Source organism: Cherax quadricarinatus, chromosome 42 (assembly GCF_038502225.1).
Source record: "Cherax quadricarinatus isolate ZL_2023a chromosome 42, ASM3850222v1, whole genome shotgun sequence".
In the NCBI taxonomy this organism is placed as follows: Eukaryota; Metazoa; Arthropoda; class Malacostraca; order Decapoda; family Parastacidae; genus Cherax; species Cherax quadricarinatus.
This window is the reverse complement of record NC_091333.1, coordinates 12,939,424-12,961,881: the sequence shown is the minus strand read 5'-3', so window position 1 is coordinate 12,961,881 and position 22,458 is coordinate 12,939,424.

Genomic DNA, 22,458 nt, shown 5'->3' with positions numbered 1-22,458 from the left:
TTTTCTACTCCGGGAGCCCGGCCCTAGGCCAGGCTTGTCTGGTCAACCAGACTGTTGCTGCTGGCGATTTTCTGACCCACACATCCATTACAACCTGGTATATCTGGCACTTGGTGCACGTACTTGTCCACTTTCTTCTTGAAGATTTCTGCACTCGTGTGAAGAAATTACTCAAAGCAAAACATTTCCTTAATGTACTGATCAGTACAACAGAAACGAGTTTGTTTTGAGAAGACCAGGATCATCCAGAACACTGAACTACATGATAGTGCTTATTACACCATGATTGAATAATAACAATCAGCTATCTTTGGCCAGAGAGATGAATTCACAAGGGCCCTGTCACTGGACTATTAACACACACTCACACACACACACACACACACACACACACACACACACACACACACACACACACACACACACACACACACACAGGAAGGAACCATACACAGTTTTAAGACGAGGTTTGATAAAGCTCATGGAGCGGGGAGAGAGAGGGCCTAGTAGCAACCGGTGAAGAGGCGGGGCCAGGAGCTAGGACTCGACCCCTGCAACCACAAATAGGTGAGTACAAATAGGTGAGTACACACACACACACACACACACACATTTGCAAACTGTGGCACCCATAGCCTCGGAGAAGTGGATTAAAAGGCTTCAAGGAAAAATATTTGGATTTCTTCCTGAAGCCATTTGAATATTCCACTTCCCCTACCACCCCATCCTTTCATAATATTTTATATAAACAATTCTGAGAATTTAAACGTGATTCGAACCATCGGTCAGGTACACTTAAAACTCCAACACTCTCCTCCTCTCTTTCCTCCTGAAACTCCTTGGCTCCCTCTTGCCATGTCCCCCCAAACAACCCCTCTCCCCTTCCCCTCTCTGGTCATCCGCTTATGAGCCACACTTTTCATTAGGGCGACGCTAAAGTGCTGGTTCACCATTCGTCACGAGTGTCCTCACTTCTCCTCCAAGATCCAGACACCCCTTCCCCTCTGACCCCTCACTCCCCCCACATCCGGACCCACCCACGCAGCCCCAGAGGTCCCACCCTCATATCATGATCCCACCTCCAGACCATCATTCGTGCCCCCTTCACAGGATATGACACAGACATGGAGACCCCCTCCCCACCTCGCCAATAGTGGTGGGGAAGGAGTTATAATTCCTCATAAATTACACAGAAATGCATAATAAATTTTTACGCTGAAAAGAAAAGTGTATAAATGTTTGTAGCGACATACCTCTTACCAGCGGAGCCAAGAGAGACACATCAAAGCGTCAGGTAATAATTCAAAGAGAATAATAAATTAAAAAAAAATGGTGCGACACGTCTGGCAGCTGGTGAGAGGGGAAGGCAAATGGTAAACCTACATGACGTTGAAAACAGTACGTATATCATGCGACATGTGAAGCTGCAACCCATTCTCGTACCGGGAGAAATACACGTTAAGCATTCAGTGTTGAAGATGGTTGCTTAAGATTTTTGGCCTTTTATGTTTCGACATCTTTACAGGAGTGTGAAGTCTCAGTGGCATGTAATGCACTGAAAGGTGTATATCTCTTAGCGTAAATACACCGAGAAATTAGTATCTCTTAGTGCATATACACAGAAAAATCTATTTCCTAATATACACACTGAAAAATCTATTTCCTAATATATACACCAAAAAATCTATTTCCTAATATATACACCGAAAAATCTGTATCTCTTAGTGCATATACACTAAGAGGTGAGTATATCTCAGTGTATATACAGTGCAAGTTCACTTTACTCCACATTTTAAAGATTGCAATATTCTTGACTGGTGTTGCACATCTAACATGCAGCCTTAATGACCCTGGTGTAGTCGATAGTCTTTAAACCTAACAAAGCAACCACGCAACCAACCTAGGTCTAGACCCTAGACCGCTAGGCACAAAATGGGATGCTGAAGAATGTAGTTAAGGGCATAAGGAGACAAAATTTTGGAGAATAGGATGAAAGAAGCTTACGGGAATCTAGAAAATCTTAAAGGAAAAAGAAACAGAATTTTGGAAATCAACTGCATGCATGTATGCTCCACGAGGTGCTCCAGTTCCTGGGCTCACCACACAGTCGGGTTCTGGGTAATATGGCAGAAAAAATATAATGCTTTTTAAATAATTGCTTTCCAAATGATTGTTTCCAAAATAAGTTCGTGTCACCTGTAGGGAAAACACAGAGTTGGTTGACGTGTATACAATAACACCAGCATGTAATTTACACAATGAAATTATAGTGGCAGAGGCCTCCACTAGTTGCTCTTTCTGGGGCCGCTCACTTCCTGCTTGTTTTGGGGCCCTGTACTGGTTGTTTGTTTTGGGTATCCCCACTGGTTGCTTGTTCTGAGGCCTCTACTAGTTGCTTGTTTTGGGTTTCCCACTGTTTGCCTGTTCTGGGCCTACTCCCCCTAGTTGCTTTCTTGGGGTCCCCACTCTTGGTCCGCCCCTGCATGAAGGCTGCTGTGTTCCTGCGTCCGCACACTCTTTATGAGACCACCCCGCCGGTGTTTACGTTGACAAGAGAGAGATGGGAACTTCACCTATAGCTAGGAAGCTAGGTGCTAAGGTATCACAAAACCTAGGTGCTGAGGTATCACAAAACCTAGGTGCTAAGGTATCACAAAACCTACGTGCTGAAGTATCACAAAACCTAGGTGCTAAGGTATCACAAAACCTAGGTGCTGAGGTATCACAAAACCTAGGTGCTGAGGTATCACAAAACCTAGGTGCTGAGGTATCACAAAAACCTAGGTGCTAAAGTATCACAAAACCTAGGTGCTAGGGTGTCACAAAACCTAGATGCTGAGGTATCACAAAACCTAGGTGCTGAGGTATCACAAAACCTAGGTGCTGAGGTGTCACAAAACCTAGGTGCTGTGGTATCACAAAACCTAGGTGCTGAGGTATCACAAAACCTAGGTGCTGAGGTATTACAAAACCTAGGTGCTGAGGTATCACAAAACCTAGGTGCTGAGGTATCACAAAACCTAGGTGCTAAGGTATCACAAAACCTAGGCGCTGAGGTATCACAAAACCTAGGTGCTGAGGTATCACAAAACCTAGGTGCTGAGGTATCACAAAACCTAGGTGCTGAGGTATCACAAAACCTAGGTGCTGAGGTATCACAAAACCTAGGTGCTGAGGTATCATAAAATCTAGGTGCTGAGGTATCACAAAACCTAGGTGCTAAGGTATCACAAAACCTAGGTGCTTAGGTATCACAAAACCTAGGTGCTGAGGTATCACAAAACCTAGGTGCTAAGGTATCACAAAACCTAGGTGCTAAGGTATCACAAAACCTACGTGCTAAGGTATCACAAAACCTAGGTGCTAAGGCATCACAAAACCTAGGTGCTAAGGTATCACAAAACCTAGGTGCTAAGGTATCACAAAACCTAGGTGCTAAGGTATCACAAAACCTAGGTGCTGATGTATCACAAAACCTTGGTGCTAAGGTATCACAAAACCTAGGTGCTAAGGTATCACAAAACCTAGGTTCTAAGGTATCACAAAACCTAGGTGCTAAGGCATCACAAAATATAGGTGCTAAGGTATCACAAAACCTAGGTGCTAAGGTATCACAAAACCTAGGTGCTGAGGTATCACAAAACCTAGGTGCTAAGGTATCACAAAACCTAGGTGCTAAGGTATCACAAAACCTAGGTGCTGAGGTACCACAAAACCTAGGTGATGAGGTATCACAAAACCTAGGTGCTAAGGTATCACAAAACCTAGGTGCTGAGGTATCACAAAACCTAGGTGCCGAGGTATCACAAAACCTAGGTGCTGAGGTATCACAAAACCTAGGTGCTGAGGTATCACAAAACCTAGGTGCTGAGGTATCACAAAACCTAGGTGCTGAGGTATCACAAAACCTAGGTGCTAAGGTATCACAAAACCTAGGTGCTAAGGTATCACAAAACCTAGGTGCTAAGGTATCACAAAACCTAGGTGCTAAGGTATCACAAAACCTAGGTGCTAATGTATCACAAAACCTAGGTGCTAAGGTATCACAAAACCTAGGTGCTGAGGTATCACAAAACCTAGGTGCTAAGGTATCACAAAACCTAGGGCTAAAGTATCACAAAACCTAGGTGCTAAGGTGTCACAAAACCTAGGTGCTGAGTTATCACAAAACCTAGGTGCTGAGGTATCACAAAACCTAGGTGCTGAGGTATCACAAAACCTAAGTGCTGAGGTATCGCAAAACCTAGGTGATGAGGTATCACAAAACCTAGGTGCTGAGGTATCACAAAACCTAGGTGCTGAGGTATCACAAAACCTAGGTGCTGAGGTATCACAAAACCTAGGTGCTGAGGTATCACAAAACCTAGGTGCTGAGTTATCACAAAACCTAGGTGCTGAGGTATCACAAAACCTAGGTGCTGAGGTATCACAAAACATAGGTGCTGAAGTATCACAAAACCTAGGTGCTGAGGTATCACAAAATCTAGGTGCTGAGGTATCACAAAACCTAGGTGCTAAGGTATCACAAAACCTAGGTGCTGAGGTATCACAAAACCTAGGTGCTGAGGTGTCACAAAACCTAGGTGCTGAGGTACCACAAAACCTAGGTGCTAAGGTATCGCAAAACCTAGGTGCTGAGGTATCACAAAACCTAGGTGCTGAGGTGTCACAAAACCTAGGTGCTAAGGTATCACAAAACCTAGGTGCTGAGGTATCACAAAACCTAGGTGCTGAGGTGTCACAAAACCTAGGTGCTGAGGTATCACAAAACCTAGGTGCTGAGGTATCACAAAACCTAGGTGCTGAGGTATCACAAAACCTAGGTGCTGAGGTATCACAAAACCTAGGTGCTGAGGTATCACAAAACCTAGGTGCTGAGGTATCACAAAACCTAGGTGCTGAGGTAGGTGGTGAATCATACAAAATTATTTAACAAACATGAAAATGAATATTCATGAAAATGAATATTCAAATTTCTAAAGAATAACAAAAACTGACAGTAAAAAACAAAATTCAGATAATTCAAATAGTCTGGGGATCGAATCCGGGGCCTCTCAGTTGTGAGCCGAACCACCTTACCGGGAAGACCCAGAAAGTGGAAGGAGGGAAGCTTGGTGGGTCAGGAAGGTAAGCAGGAAGATATCTCATGCAGATTATGAACTGGGTGGACGGCTGTTACTGGATTTAGAAAGGGGAGAGATGGAAGGATGGGAGGAAGGAATAGGGGACGAAGATGGGAGGATTGAGTAGTAGTGAGAGAAGCTGAGACTGCTGGAAAGTGGCACAAGGACGCTGTCACTGACGCTGTTACTGACACTGTTACCGACGCTGTCACTGACGCTGATATTGACAATGACAGTGACGTTGGTGATGGCCTTGACTTTGGCGTTGGACTTGGTACTGAAGCTGGCACTGACGCTGGCACTGTCAGAAAGCAGAGCGTCTACCTAAGGTACGCCAAAAGAGGACAGGCAGGAAGTGACAGAGGAATGGGGGGGGGGAGGAATGGTAGAGCAGGAGCGATGAAAATCGTTGTGGCATTTATATGACGCAGGAGATGGGTGGCATTTTCTTGGAAGAAGGATGAGGACATAGAGAGGCTATGAAATGCGGCCGAGAGGGTTCATGGAATGGGCGGGATTTATGGAGTGGGTGAGAGGGGCAGAAACTGTTAGGAGGGCTCAAAGGAGTGGGTGGGGAAGCTCAGCGAGTGAGAGGTGCACGGAATGGGTGGTTGTAATCATATTGTGAAAAAGAGGGGTATGACGTAGTGAGGGGTATGGAATGAGAGGGAATGCTATGGAGCAGGTGTAAGGACACATGGAGTTAGCGAAAGGGAAGGAGTAGGTAGGACAGTGAGAGTAGTAAGAGTATGGAATGACTAGAATTGGCGATATTCTCGTAACCCAACTGAAGTCTCGCAGCTCAGCCTGACATATTCCAATACTATGTATGTGACCCAAGCTGAGTGATGGAATATGACAGGGAAACATAGCTAGCTTTTGTTCCCACTAGGCAACTATGATATAGAATAGGATAGCAACATATCGCTGACGAATCCAATTTTTGTTAGATAAAAAATAGGGTTCAAAGTATACTCTCTGAGTTTACGTACTGGGAAATGTACACCTTTTGCTGTATATATTATCATTATTTTGGTTTGTTAATTAGTATTATATTCGGAAAAATGTTCTAAATACGTGATGTTTTACTTGAAGTTTTTCCTGGAGTCACTTCCGGAGGTCACCGCCCCCCGCGGCCCGGTCCCAGACCAGTCCTCCTGTTCAGGAGGACTGGTCTGGGCCGCCGCCCGCAATCCAAAATATGCACCATAACCCAGCTGATCAGGAATCGTTTTTGAGGAATCTGTCGAGTTCCTTCTTGAAGACAACTAGTAGTTTGTTGGTGATCCTTCTTTTGCATGAAGGGTGTTGAAGAGTTTCGATTTTCTCTTATTGTACTCACTGGTCCCCTGCTTTTCATTGGAGGTATCCTGCACTGTCTGTCAAACCTCTTTTGCTCGTAAGTAGTTATTTCAGTGTGCACGTTTGGTACCCATTCCTTCAGTATCTTCCAAGTGTAGATTATGATGTATCTTTTTCGCCTACGTTCATAGGGGTACAATTCTATACACTTCAAGCGCTCCTAGTAATTTAGTTGCTTTATTAAGCTTACATAAGCTGTGAAGATTCTCTGCACATTCTCTAGCTCATTAATTTTCAGTGAAGTGAAAAAAAAAATAGTAATTAGACATCGTTCTGTGTCCCTCTCACATAATAGCGAATTCACATAAAGCGAAACTACATAAAAGAAAGGAGTAGTCTTTTCGTATGTAATGGTTGTGTATGACACTAAGCCCTGTCTAGTATAGTCCGAAAGACATACTGAAGCACTTCCTTGTTTTTATGTTCTTGTATATGAAATTTAAACAATGAGACCAAAATCATCGAAGAGTAGCAGGCATCATCTCTCACTCCCTTATACCCCTTACCACTCTCTTTTTTTTCTCTCTCTCTCTTTTCTGTCTCCACACACCTCTCATCCCTTCACCATAGCTGTAACGTGACTCTGGGCTCTTACATTTGTCCCTCTGCTGCATGTTAAATAACTGTAAAGTGTTCTGGGGCGCCATAAAGGTGTCGCGTAATGTGAAATCTAAGTTGGGTTGATGCTCCATAGAAAACAACCCTAATTTAAATGTTGTGAATTATACACACGCAACTACACTTGTAAAAAATCTGAAGTAGACAGGAATATAACGCAACTAGACTAACAAGTACTGCAAGAATCTGCAGTTCGCAAACATTATGGAGCATCAACCCAACTTAGATTTCACATGATGCGACACCTTTATGGGGCTCCAGAACACTTTACAGTTATTTAACATGCAACAGAGGGACAAATGTGAGCCCAGAGTCACGTTACAGCTATGGTGAAGGGATGATGAGAGGTGTGTGGAGACAGAAGAGAGAGAGAGAGAGAAAAAAAAGAGAGTGGAAAGTGGTAAGGGATATAAAGGAGTGAGAGATGATGCCTACACTGAACTATTTCAAACAAACGAACATATGTAAACAATAATAGGTCTTCTTTAACATGTGAGAAATCCTACTAACAACAAACCATGCCCAACATCTGTCTAACCTTAAGCCTACTGTGTGTCCCATACTTCTGGAAACACTTGAAGTGAATCATCAACGCAATACCTTCACTCCTAATACTCGTTGACGAAATATCTCTTCTGCATTCGTGTATCGTTAATAATGGTGGACACAACGAACACTTTCTATAAATAAAAGCATGAATTCATTTTTTTCCAGTGGTTTCAGACTTATGGAACACATTGTAACGTTACAAAAAGGATAAGTTCGTGTAAAGAGTAAGAAGAGAGAGAGAATGAGAGAGAGAGAATGAGAGAGAATGAGAGAGAGAGAATGAGAGAGAATGAGAGAGAGAGAATGAGAGAGAATGAGAGAGAGAGAGGAGAGAGTATTCAGCACAGACCACATCCATATAGTCAAGAACATTAATAAACAGTATCCTTTTACAGTCTAGCTTGTCCATGAGAGGAAATGTAATAGCTATGGTAGCAGTGGTACACAAACTGAAACCTACGTCAATGAAACCGTGAAGAACCTGGATAGGTATGGTCACGACGTACATGATACATGGACGCAATGAAAAGGTGGACATAGCCAACTGGTAGACATGAGTGGGAACATAGCAGGCTGCCACAGATAAAATTTAAATGAGCTAAAGAGATGTTAGGAAATATTTCTTCAGTGTAATGACGAGAAATAAATTGGGACGGCCTGGACGGGGAAGCAGTGAAAGCCAATTAAAAACATGGATCCAAAAGGAAATAGGAACTAATAACGCTAGTTGTCTGAAGGTTAAGAGGCAGACCCGGGAGCTATAGCTCTACTCTCGTAAACACATAAAGGTGATTATCGGCAAGGAAATCATCACCCACACAAAACAGAAGTTCAAAAAAAAAAAAATCTTCATAATTCCAAGAAGGACACATCTTCGTAAAATCTAAAGACAGTCTCCACCACTGGCAACGTCTGGAAGCACTTGACTTGTATTCACTGGAGCGCAGGCGAGAGAGATACATCATAATCTACATCTGGAAGAGCCTGGAGGGACTGATTCCTAATCTGCACACAGAAATCACTCCCTACGAAAGCAAAAGATTTGGCGGGTGATGCAATATGCCCCCAGTGAAAAGTAGGGGCGTCATTAGTACAGTAAGAGAACGCAATAAGTGTCCGGGGCCCAAGACTGTTCAACAGCCTCCCACCAGCCATAAGGGGAACTGCCAATAGACCCCCTGGTTGTCTTCAAGAGGGAGCTGGACAGATACTTATAGTCAGTGCCGGATCAGCCGGGCTGTGGTTCAAACGTTGGATTGCGTGCGGCCGGCAGTAACAGTCTCGTAGATGAATGGTTCAGAGAACCGACATGTTGATAAATTAGACACATGTGCAACTCTTGGGTATCTTTATTGAGGAATAAAGATACCCAAGAGTTGCACATGTGTCTAATTTATCAGTAACAGTCTCGTCGATCAGGCTCTGATCCACCAGGAGGCCTGGTCATGGACCGGGCCACGGAGGCGTCGATCCCCTGAATACCCTCCAGGCAGGTAGGTAGACCACCATCAGCCTCAACACGACAACCAAGTTGAAAGAGCAAAAAGGGAAGAAGAAAGTCTTGCTATAGAGTCACAGAGATCTAAAGGGACGACAACAAACCCACGTACTGAAGAAAATACACCACCAGTCGTTGTTGTCGACTCCCTGGAAGGACACCAAGAGAACACAGTCAGAACACCTGCCCTCTCTGTGTCCTCAAGCGCCACAACACAGATCAGAGAGACCAGCCCTCAGCGTCCCATCAACACAGCCTACACATGCCAGGCGAAACGCTTTAATATGGCCAGAAGAAAGGTGAAAATATTTTTATGCAATATAAACACACACATACACACACACACACACACACACACACACACACACACACACACACACACACACACACACACACACACACACACACACACACACACACACACCATGGAGAAGATTATCAGGAGGAGAGTGGTGGAGCACCTGGAACGGAACAATATTATAAATGACAGCCAGCATGGATTCATGGAAGGCAAATCCTGTGTCACAAACCTTCTGGAATTTTATGACAAGGTAACAGAAGTAAGACACGAGAGAGAGGGGTGGGTGGATTGCATTTTCCTGGACTGCAGGAAGGCCTTCGACACAGTTCCTCACACGAGATTAGTGCAGAAGATGGAGGATCAGGCGCATATAACAGGGAGGGCACTGCAATGGATCAGAGAATACCTGACAGGGAGGCAACAACGAGTCATGGTACGTGAAGAGGTATCACAGTGGGCGCCTGTGACGAGCGGGGTCCCACAGGGGTCAGTTCTAGGACCAGTGCTATTTTTGATATATGTGAATGACATGATGGAAGGGATAGACTCTGAAGTGCCCCTATTCGCAGATGATGTGAAGCTGATGAGAAGAATTAAATCAGATTAGGATGAGGCAGGACTGCAAAGACACCTGGACAGACTGGACACGTGGTCCAGAAATTGGCTTCGAATTCAACCCTGCCAAATGCAAAAACATGAAGGTTGGGGAAGGGCAAAGAAGACAGCAGACAGAGTATAGGCTAGGTGGACAAAGACTGCAAACCTCACTCAAGAAGAAAGATCTTGGGGTGACCATAACACCGAGCACGTCTCCGGAGGCACACATCAACCAGATAACTGCTGCAGCATATGGGCGCCTGGCAAACCTGAGAATAGCGTTCCGATACCTTAACAAGGAATCGTTCAAGACACTGTACACAGTGTACGTTAGGCCCATACTGGAGTATGCAATATCAGTCTGGAACCCACACCTGGTCAAGCACGTCAAGAAATTAGAGAAAGTACAAAGGTTTGCAACAAGGCTAATTCCGGAGCTCAGGGGAATGTCCTACGAAGAAAGGCTGAGGGCAATCGGCCTGACGACACTGGAGGACAGGAGGGTCAGGGGAGACATGATAACAACATACAAAATAATGTGTGGAATAGACAAGGTGGACAGAGACAGGATGTTCCAGAGAGGGGACACAGAAACAAGGGGTCACAATTGGAAGCCGAAGACTCTGACGAGTCACAGGGATGTTAGGAAGTATTTCTTCAGTCACAGAGTCGTCAGGAAGTGGAATAGCCTAGCAAGTGATGTAGTGGAGGCAGGAACCATACATAGCTTTAAGACGAGGTATGACAAAGCTCAGGAAGCAGAGAGAGAGAGAGAGGACCTAGTAGCGATCAGTGAAGAGGCGGGGCCAGGAGCTAGCTGAGTCTCGACCCCTGCAACCACAATTAGATGAGCACACACACACACACACACACACACACACACACACAATGTGTGTGTGAATCACAACTAAATTATTTAATTTTGAAAAAAGAGAGCTATTTAAATCACCCAGAGTTATGTATCGAACAAATATATATAATTTAACTTATCAAAGTCTAAATCACATATTTTATATAAATATTTCAAAAGAAAGTATTTTTCACTAACTAAGAAATATAATAGAAAAAAACAGAAACCACTATAAATTTACCTGACCGATAGTACCTATATATCTGTGACCGATACTTGTCATCTGTGACCGATACCTGTGACATGCGACCGATTTCAAGACCTGCATATTTTACCCTACCAGTCCGACCTTCGGCCGAACTGCCTTCTTAATATAGGCAGCAAAATCGAATAACTTTCTGGATGCTTCTCCTTCCATCAGCTGACAGTTGTGGTGTCAGCAACGTCAGTCTGACCAACCACGTGACTGACACACACAATGACAAGTGTAAACAGCCTTACATTTTCTGTGCAGGGAGAGGGTTAACAATTTTAAAACAGGTCCGCCAGAATTAGCCGATACTTTACAAAATCAGTGGAGAAAACTTGTGGTTAAGAGAGTTAGTAGAAGAAAACTTTCAGTATTTCTACACAAGAGTTGGCATCACGTCCCTGGTCACTCCTCAAGACTCCAGTGTCGTCTCCCGTAACTAAATGAACAAGATTTCCTCACCTCCAGTGGAAGGATAAGAGAGGAGGACCTGAGTAGTATTTCCTGTGTATATCTGTCACTATGTATGTCTATGTTACTGTGCATCTGTAATGATGATAATAATATATAATAATAGTAATAAATCACAATATATTATCATGTATCTCTCTCTCTCTCTCTCTCTCTCTCTCTCTCTCTTTCCTCCGCTCCACTGAGTACATATTTAACACTTTAAAGCGTTCCCGGTAATTTAAATGCCTTATTGATTCTTTGCAGGATGTAAATTACCTCTGTATCTGTTGCAGCTCGAAGTTCTCCTGTCCTGAACTGGACCATCACCACTGAGCAATATTCCAAATAACAGAGCACAAGCGCTTTGAAAAGTGTCACCACTGGCACTATTTCTCAGTCATTTTCCTAGCTGTCACAACATTAGTCTTAGTATGTTCTTTGAAAGAAAGGTTAACCGGTATAATTACTCCCAGGTCTTTCACGAATATATGCTTTATGTATGTATGCATGTGCACTATAAACAGCGTGTGGGGCAGTAGCTGGTATATACAATTACTCAGTGTAGAAACTTACCAACAGGTGGCGTTGCTCACGCGTTCACTTGATAGTGACCTCACTGTTAGTCTTGTAGCATTGATGTGTTGATGAAGTCATTTTAATCAAAGGAACTGGAGCTACTTTCCCCTTCCCTGGATCAATCAAAATTATCTATCATTCTTGAAGAGCTGTGTGACCACTACACTTGTAGCTCTACACTGTAATAATAATAATAATAATAATAATAATAATAATAATAATAATAATAATAATAATAATAATAATAATAATAATAATAATAATTTTAATAATAATAATAATAATAATAATAATAATAATAATAATAATAATAATAATAATAATAATAATAACAACAATAATAATAATAATAATTGGTTCACTGGCCTGAAACAGTGAAGGTTCAGGTCTGAGTTTTGCTCCAATTGTCCTCAAATATTTGTTAAGTTATACCATGAATCAAGGAAAGATCCTGAACTTCACCTTACGAAAGCAGACAAAGCAAATGCGATAATAATTATGGACAAGGTAGATTGTAGTGGAAAAATGAACATGTTATTAGGAGACAGAAACTCGCGCGCCCCGTAAGTTTTGGTGGTCCTCAGAACCACAGTAACAACAGCAGCAACAGCAGCATCAGCAGCAACAGCAGCAACAGCAGCAACAGCAGCATCAGCAGCAACAGCAGCAGCAACAACAACAGAAGCATCAGCAGCAACAGCAACAGCAGCAACAACAACTGCTCACTAGGGAGGTACCGAGGCTTAAGATCAGTTGGATTTGCTCATACAAGGTCATTATATTGTTACTGATAGATCATACGTTACTGTTTTTTGATCAGATGTTACTGTTGTAGCGTACCTTACTGTTTGCTCATGCATTGCTGTTTAATTATAAGCTACTGATTGATCATATTAGTATTTGTTCATGCGCTGGTGTTTAATCAAGCGCTGGTGTTTAATCATGCGTTACTGTTTGATCAAGTGTCACCGTTGAATAATACGTTACTGTTTGATCAAGCGTCACCGTTGAATAATACGTTACTGTTTGATCACACGTTACAGTTTAATCATACGTTGCTGATGGATCATACATTATTGTTGTACCGTACATTACTGATGGATCTACCCTTGTGGGTTTAGCGTTGAGTTATGGTTATAATACCGTTGGATCGTACGTTACTGTTGGATCGTATTTGTATGTCATTCACGTACAGAAGGACCTGGCGTGTACGTGAGCCCTTCAAGGTAGGCGCCTAGATGCCAGTGAGGGGCTCTTGATTCATGGAACTGGGCTTGTCCTCCTCTTCCTTGGATCAATCAATGAAAATAAATATATAATGTATGGTAGGCTATTCACCAGAGTGCAGGGAGGAGAATACATAATGTTGGGAGTCAGGTTATTCGGCACTTAACGTTAAGTGGAGCTACTCTCCCTTTCCTAGGATCAAACCTGATTAACTCTCATTAGTCAGACTGTATAACTTCCACGGGTGTAATTCTTCTTCTACCTGGAGTCTACCTGGAGGGTGTCCCGGGGATTAAAGTCCCCGCGGCCCGGTCCACGACCAGACCTCCTGGTTTTAATATTATTATTGGTTTAAAAAAACACATGTGTAAACACTAAAACATTTTAGAAAACCTTTAGATCCTGAAACCTTTATCACTTCTAACACACACAGGTTAAAACGACGCAATATATATATATATATATATATATATATATATATGTATATATATAATATATGTATATATATTATATATATATATATATATATATATATATATATATATATATATATAATATATATATATAATATATATATATGTCGTGCCGAATATGTAAAACTGGTCAATTAGCAAGAACTCATTTAAAATTAAGTCCTTTCTAAAATTTTCTCTTATACATTTAAAGATATATTTTTTTCAATAATGCTAATGAAAAAAATTTAATTTTGCACTAAAAGAATCTTAGAAAACTTACCTAACCTTATTATAACAAGAGTAATTTATTTTACCCTAACCCAACTAATATTTTAGATTTGTTTACAATAATTTAATACTAAACAAACACAGTGAAATATATTTTTTTCGTTAGGTTCAGAATGATTTTGGAGAAATTATTGCATACACAAATTTTCGCTTGTCCTATATGGCAAGATGAGCGTTGCTATTTAAGCCAAGATCGCAAGTTCTGCCTATTCGGCACGACATATATATATATGTTCGGAGAGTGAGGCGTGAGTGACCAAAATTTATACCATTATTATTATCATTGTCGTCTTTAGCGTGTATATTCTTACAACTGATTGCTAGGTCTAATTACGCTTTTTAGTAGGCTTCTTAATTGGCACCTACATGACAGACATGGTATATACCTCACTGTCTGCTATTGAGGTACTACTATTCTAAAACTCTGAAAATCATAATAACATTATCCGTTTTAAACAATTTCTATAACAAACTCTAGACTTGTGTACACACAAGAGGTAAATACATTCTCACTCGGCCAACAAGACACATTTTCTTCTGCAAATCCACCAGATTTTCCTTTCATTTTGCTGTTATTGCATCAACCTCATTAGTATGTCTTCCTGAGACTTCGCAAGATTGTGACAGCCATTACTAAGACCAGAACAAAAGTGTAACTACGACTGACTAAGGTGAGGTAGGTTGTAGGTACGCACTGGTTTTTTTACTCTCAGATCTTCCCAGTTATTGCTACAGTAGACCTTAACACATTTTCTAGTTATTATAGTTATTCTCCACTAATTATAAGTAATTTCTTCAGTTCTCTAGTTATTCATGTTAAGATAAAATAAGATTTGCTCGGATTTTTAATCCTGAGGGTTAGCTGCTCAGGATAACGCAAGAAAATCAGTGCGTCATCGAAGACTGTCTGCCTTTATTCCATTGGGGACCTTCAGTTTTATCCCCCAGGATGCGACCCACACCAGTCGACTAACACCCGGGTACCTACTTACTATTAGGTGAAAAGGGACAGCAGGTGTATGGAAATATACTCAACATTTTCACCCATATTACCAACGCCTCTGTATTTTCCTGTTCGATTCTTGCAATACGTGTGTCTCGTAGCTCATTGGTAATTCCCTCTCACAATCTGGATTCTAAACCTGCCTCAGTTCAACTAGCAGTAAATAAACACCTAATTGGTAGACACTTGTAGGTAGCATCCTAGGAGAGAGAACTCAAAGACCTCCACGGACTTATTCCACACTGTTTAGGTTATTCTGGGTTATTAATCCAGAGAAAATCTTTAATCAGTGTAAAAATCATGTATGTAGTCGCTGGATGCGGTCCATGCATAGAGCAATAACTTGAAGGGTCATTAGGTCGGATGGTTGAGGAGGTCGTTCCCGGCAGCGCGTCATGTTACATGACCGCCGGAAACCCTCGCAGACGGATGGCCAAATGGTCCCAGGCTGAGCCGCACCCAGTACCGCCTATGTAAATGATGCAGCAGTTGTGGTCCGTTTGGCAGGCCACAGTGTGATCCATGAGGAGTGGGGGGAAAGAGGGGGAGAGAGAGAGAGAGAGAGAGAGAGGGACAATCTGCACTCACCTAGTTGTGGTTGCAGGGGTCGATTCATAGCTCCCCTGTGTGTGTGTGTGTGTGTGTGTGTGTGTGTGTGTGTGTGTGTGTGTGTGTGTGTGTGTGTGTGTGTGTGTGTGTGTGTGTTCATGGGAAAGACAGATAAATGAAGACTTAGAAGGTTCACCTATCGTATATTATCTAGGCGTGTGAGCCAAGGAGGGAAAGAGAAATTATGAGAAAGAGTCAAATTTAAATCATCCAGTAGTCCCAGTGCTCTAAAACTCTGGCTACAACTTCTTTCCTCTTCTTCCGTCACGTCACGTCCAACTTGTCTGGGGGTTTGCAAGCAAGTTATATTCACACGAGACATATAATGATAATATCGCCGGAAACTAAAGTTGGTGAACTAAGCCAGTGGAAGGAAGAAGCAGAGCGTGGAAGGCTGAGTGATGAGAGGATGAATGATAGTCTGTAGAATGACTTCCATAATGTACCAAGCTGTTTACAGTGAGAAAAAGTGTCTTTGACCTTGTAACCAAAAATAAAATATTTTTACTGTATGGAAGAGGGGGGGGGGGTAGGAGTCTCGTCATTGTACTGGGGACAGTGCCAAGGTCTCTGTGCTGGTGATGTCGGGACTTCAGGGACGTTCTAGTGACCCTTCATCAAGGTCTCAACACAGTACTGGTTAGTGACTTCGGTGTTTACCCAATACTGGTGACTCAAGGGTCTCAGCACCGTACTGGTGAGATCGGGGGCCTCAACCCAGTAATGTCGGCCTCCGCAACACCAATAAAAAGCGAGCCGGCAAGAGGGACGATCCGCTTTATTTGACAGCACGAGACATTCCAAAAATGTATCAAGACTTCGACACGCAGCATTATACCGAAATTGGTCTTCTGTGTAGCTGGTGTTTCCGTGACGCTACGTGTTAGACGTAAGGGAAGCCAGAGACGAGGCTCACTATCTGAAGAAGCCCCGTGTAGAGGAGACCTCCTGGCAAATCAACGAAATAACAACATAAGAATCGAGAAACACTGCAGCAGGCCTACTGGTCCATACAAGGCAGGTCTTTATCAAAACCACGCACACTTATCTGTCTACCCTTTTCCCAAAGCTACCCAAGAGTTTGCCTCCGTACCCCATATACCAATCGTACCCATTCCCTCCACTCTTATATTTGTCCAGTCTCATTTTTAAAGCTACCCAAGATCTTAGCCTCTATTACTCTACTCGATGGTTCCACGCATCGACAACTCTGTTTGAAAACCAATACTCACCTGTGTCCTTTCTAAATCTAAATTTATCTAACTTAAACCTATTATTTCTGGTTCTTTCTTGATTCGAAATCCTTAGTATTTCATTATTTGTTTATGCCTCTCAGCCACTTAGATACTTCAGTGATATCTCCTCTCATTCTACATCTCTCAAGAAAGTAAAGATTCAAGAATCTAAGTTTATCTTCATACGGGTAATTCCTTATACAATGACTGAACTTTGTCATCATTCTCTGTATGTTCCCCAATGAATTTATATCCAAGAGTTGCACATGTGTCTAATTTATCAACATGTCGGTTCTCTGAACCATTCATCTACAAACCTGTCAGACACTGCAACTTCTTGGGATCTTAATACTTGGGAATTCTTCGCTTGCCTAATTCTTGGGCACGACCTACTTCAACATTGAGCAAATGTTACACGACCTATGACTTCTGCACCTCTCCTGCCAACGGTTTATAAGCTCCTTCTCAGCACGTATGCCGTATTCTATTCAAGATTGATGGACTGACCACATCGACTCAAGGTTGAGGGACTGATTACCTCATTCTCCTCCTGTTCTTCAAGATTCTCCTTTGTATGGACTGATGAAGCCACTGTGTGGCGAAACGTTTCATCAATAAAGATACCCAAGAGTTGCACATGTGTCTAATTTATCAATATATCCATTCTTTAGCAAGGAGACCAATACTGAGCAGCATGATGTAAGTGAGGCCTTACTAGTAGTGTATAGATATAGGTGTAAAATAACTTTTGGACTCCTATTACCTATACTTTTTGATATCAATCCAAGTAATGAGTTAGCTTTATTGCGCACACTTATGCAATGTTATCTTGGTTTTAGATTTCTGCTTACCATGACTCTCAAGTCTTTTTCACTTTGTGTGATCAAGCTCTATATCACTTAGTTTATAACTTCGAAGGTTATTTTCATTGTCCACATTGAACTGCATTTGCCACTTTTAAGACTAAGACATTAATTTATATAAAATCTTCATGGAGTTCATTGGTTTCCTCCTCAGAATCAATCATTCGATGTATTTTTGTATCATCAGTAAATTTACTCGTGTCAAATGCAAATGTTAAGACTTGGATGGCGTTGAGGAGGGTTATACGGTGTGTTTACCTGGAGTTTACCTGGAGAGAGCTCCGGGGGATCAACGCCCCCGCGGCCCGGTCAGCGACCAGGCCTCATTATTGTGTAGAATCATCTTCGACACAAGTGAGAGACTTTTGATTCAAGGAACTGAACACGTTCTTCCCTTTCTCTGGATCTAACCTAATTATTTCCACTCCCATAGACTCTGTACACCGATGGGGGTTAGCACCCCCTCCCCCCAACAAATAAAACGGTGTGTAGGAAGGTAACCAAGGGTGTACACAGATTTTGGGAGGTAATTATGGGGTGTACGAAGACAGGTATACACGGTCTAGGTAGGTATATATGGATGTTTACGGAGTGTAGGTGTATGGAGACAGGTATATATGGAAAAAAGGTAAAAGCCCTTTAAATTATAACATCAAACGATCTCTCGTATAAAGAATACTATAAGCAAATATGGCTAAAGGCAGGAAAATTATAGGATGGATTACGCATGCTTTGGAAAAAAGGCAGTCCGCTCCAGTGATGGAATTACCACGTCTGGAATACTATTTCGTACTAGTTGCTAATTCCATGATAAGAAAGCTAGCAGACTTAAAATATATTTTTTTATTATCCACAAAAAAAAAAATCCATAAAACATGTAAGTTATTTCAAGCGCCTCAAAACATTTGGAATGCATTGGAGAGGGAAGAGAGTTCTGGATAATATTTACATATAAAATACTTGAAGGTCATGTACCTACCCCACGCGCTCCCATAACAACTTAGTGGTGTGAGAGATATGGGAAAAATTATACCATAGACTCGCTGAAGAACAGGGGTGCCATGTGCATTTTTAGAGAGCACTGTCATTATTCGTGGTGCAAAACTGGTGTACTTTTTATCATTATATATATGAAATATTGCAGGAACGAAGGTAAGAGTTTTAAATAGATAAACGTCCAAGCTCCTGTGTGATGGTACTGGATCAATCAGGTTATGATGGCTACTTGGGTCTACTGGCCACAAATTCAGCAACAAACTTACTGGTCAGGCAGTGACCTGGAAAGCTGCGCTTCAAGGGAAGATAAAAACTAGAACTAATTACATCTCTATCATCTTTTCAGTGCTTATTATAATCTTGTATATAGTGAGCATGTTACACTTTTAGTTATAACAATACTAGTGAAGACTAACTGTAGACTCTCACGGAATTATCAGACGTAACAGCTCTCAGATATCCGTCTCATCTTTGACACTCTGGGATTCACTTAAAAGTCACTGTATTCGCAGATATACAACTTAACTTATGTTAATACGACACGTTATGCGGTTTATGGTATTTTTTAATCAAGACTTAACTTACAACAAGGACTTTATTAATTAATAATGTCTGGTGGTCAAAACTCCCCAATAAAATATCGTAAACTGTGTATTTTTTTATTTATACACAAATGACCCGCACCTCTACTACGTTTTATTTCGCTTCACTTCCCTTTCTGTTTCTTGTGGCACTACCACTACTCCCCCTACCTGCTACCACCACTACTACTCCCCCTGCCTGCTACCACCACTACTACTCCCCCTGCCTGCTACCACCACTACTACTCCCCTTGCCTGCTACCACCACTACTACTCCTCCTTCCTACTACCACCACTACTACTTCTAATACTACTTTCATTACCAGCATTACTTCTACCACTACTCCACTTCTTCCTCTTCGTGCCCTCCCTGTCGTCTCCTGTATATACTGACTCCCTCATCTTCGTGTGCTAGTGTGACTAGTTAATGGTCCAAGTCGGACCGTAACATCGTCATAAGCGTCTTTCTCCTACGTGCGGGTTATTTGTGTATTGTTCAAGTCACGGATTGTGCATTTGTTCTTGACTTACTTGTCGGAATATTCTCCCACGGATAAACATTTACTCATTGTTGCTTACCTTTCATTTACAACTATATAACTCAAGACTCATCGCAGACTCGGAAGGAGTCATTCCTATCTACGGACGCACTATAACTCACCTTTAACGGAAATCTCCCTCAAGAACTGTAGCAAATTTATTCATTATATTCCAGCCATAAAAAGGTATACGATCAGACATAATAAAAACTTTTCTCTTTCCCTGGTGAGCATTTTGTGGAGGTGAGGGATGATCCACCCATCGGTCGCCCTCCCCAACTGCCTAATATTTCTTCCCCCAATCAGATAATTCCACCATTAGGGAAAGGTGTGACTTCTGGATATAAGGGAAAATGCAGCAAATCTGAGCGGGAGGAAGAGGAACAAGGACGAGCAGGAGGGAGATGGACATCAGGGAGATAAATGACACGCACAAGGGAGACAGCAAGAGCGAGCTAGAAATGTATACATGGGGCTGCATGCATTTTCTAGGGCTGGCATGGCAGTCTTTGCCAGTTCAATTGAGAGGGTCCGAAAAGGGACTGGGAGATGCTAGGGGAGATATACATGCGACTGGGAGATAGAGGGTGAGGTGTAGTAGTAGGGGAGTCAAACAAGAGGATGACATAGGCCGTGACGGTATAACAGATCTCCCAATAAGCCTAAATGTGAATGCTTTGATATGTAAGGTATTTCTGAATTGGTCTTAACCTTTGTGTAGCCAAGGGGAATGATGGGAGCAGGGAAGGAAAAGGAAGAGGGAAAGGTGAGGGAGTGAGGGAAGTTAATGGGATGTAGGTAACGCACTTAGGTAAGAGGTGGAAGTTAGGAAGAAGTTGGAAGGAAGAAAGGTTGGTAAGAGAAACACAGACAAAAATAAATATTAAAGATGGAAAATAGTGATAAGACGAATAACAGAAGAGAGAAAAATAAGAAGAATAATAGTCTGAAAAAGAGGAAACCAGCGATAAATTGAATGAATGTAAGTGGAAAGGACCACAAAGAGTGAGCCGCAGAGAGTATAATGGAGACAGAAATGAACATAAAGAGAAAAACAAAAAGGAAGGGAAATAGAATACGGGAAGAGAAGCAAGGGAGAGAGGAGAGAAGCAGAAGAATGAGGGAGGAGCTAAATGGAGTGGGAAGAGGCAGGTAACCAAAACGAAGAGGGGGGGGGAAAGCAAAAGGGAAGGGGAAAAAGAAGAAACAAGAGAAGAGAAGAAGTAAGGAAAGAGGGCAGGAGCTGGGGAAAAAAAGAGAATTACAGGTAGAAGTAGCGTGATGTTCCTCCATCCCATCATACACTTGGAATGGAATGAGTAGGTATAAGCTTAATAATTGTATAGTGTTCAGTTCCACATGCTTTTCTGTGATCTACTGGGCTAACGAAAGAAGCTTCAGCTGTTTTAAGTGTTGGCCTTGTAAGTCCTGTCAACAAAAGCTGAGCTGGATTTTAGTCTCATCTTCTCACTTATCACAAAGTACTGATTTGGGTTATAGTTGACCCGTCGCCTCTGGAGGCAAAAATCCTGTCGGATTAAAACTCACATACATGTACCGGGATCTAATTAGATACTTTTAGTTGTGTACAAAGAAACAGTCTTTAATAAGCTGGGACTAACAAAAGGAGAAACTGGTCAGAGAGCCTCGTCAGAGAGCCTGGTCAGAAAGCCCTGTCAGAGAGCCTCAGAGAGCCGGAAGAGTTCTCGTGAGCTGTAACTCTGGCAAGAGTATACATATATAGTGAGTCCAAACATTTCCCTTTTGGCACCCCACCCCCTCCTTCCCCTCGGCAATATTATTCCATTTCTATATACGATTATCTTGAATTATATTCAGCTTAGTAATCAAGTTGTAGAATCTCGAGAATATTTGTAAGGATAAATTCTTGTAAATATGGAAGGTTCCCGTAAATTGCAATTATCGTAATATTTTCTTCTAATCTCCTTCCATGATCTTTACTCCCCTTTTCATCAGTCTATTAGACGTAGATTATTATTACTATTATACATGTTGAAAAGGAAAAGGTGGTTAAATTAGTGATTAGTGCGTAATGATGCATCAGTAAAGTGATTAACCCTTAGCTCGAGTGATGGTAATTACTCTGCAATGGTACGTTAATTGTAGTTAGGTTACCGGTTAAGTTAGCTTGGTTCCGGTTTGACGGTGGGAAAGGGGAGGAGGGGACAGCTGGGATGGATGGAAGGGGGGATAGAGAGAAAGGAGGGGATAGAAGAGAGGGAGGAATGAAGGACTGGGAAAGAGGAACGGAGAGGGAGAGCGAGAAGGGCCACGGTTAGCAGGGAGGGAATGGAAGAGAGCGAGGGAAGGGAGAGAGAGCGAGGGAGGGAGAGAGAGCAAGGTAGGGAGGAGAGAGCAAGGGAGGGGAGGGAGAGACACAACAAGGAAAGGGAGTGAAGAAGATAACGAGGGAGGGGAAGGAGGGAGGGAGAGAGGAGCAAGAGAGGGTAGGAGACAGCAAGAG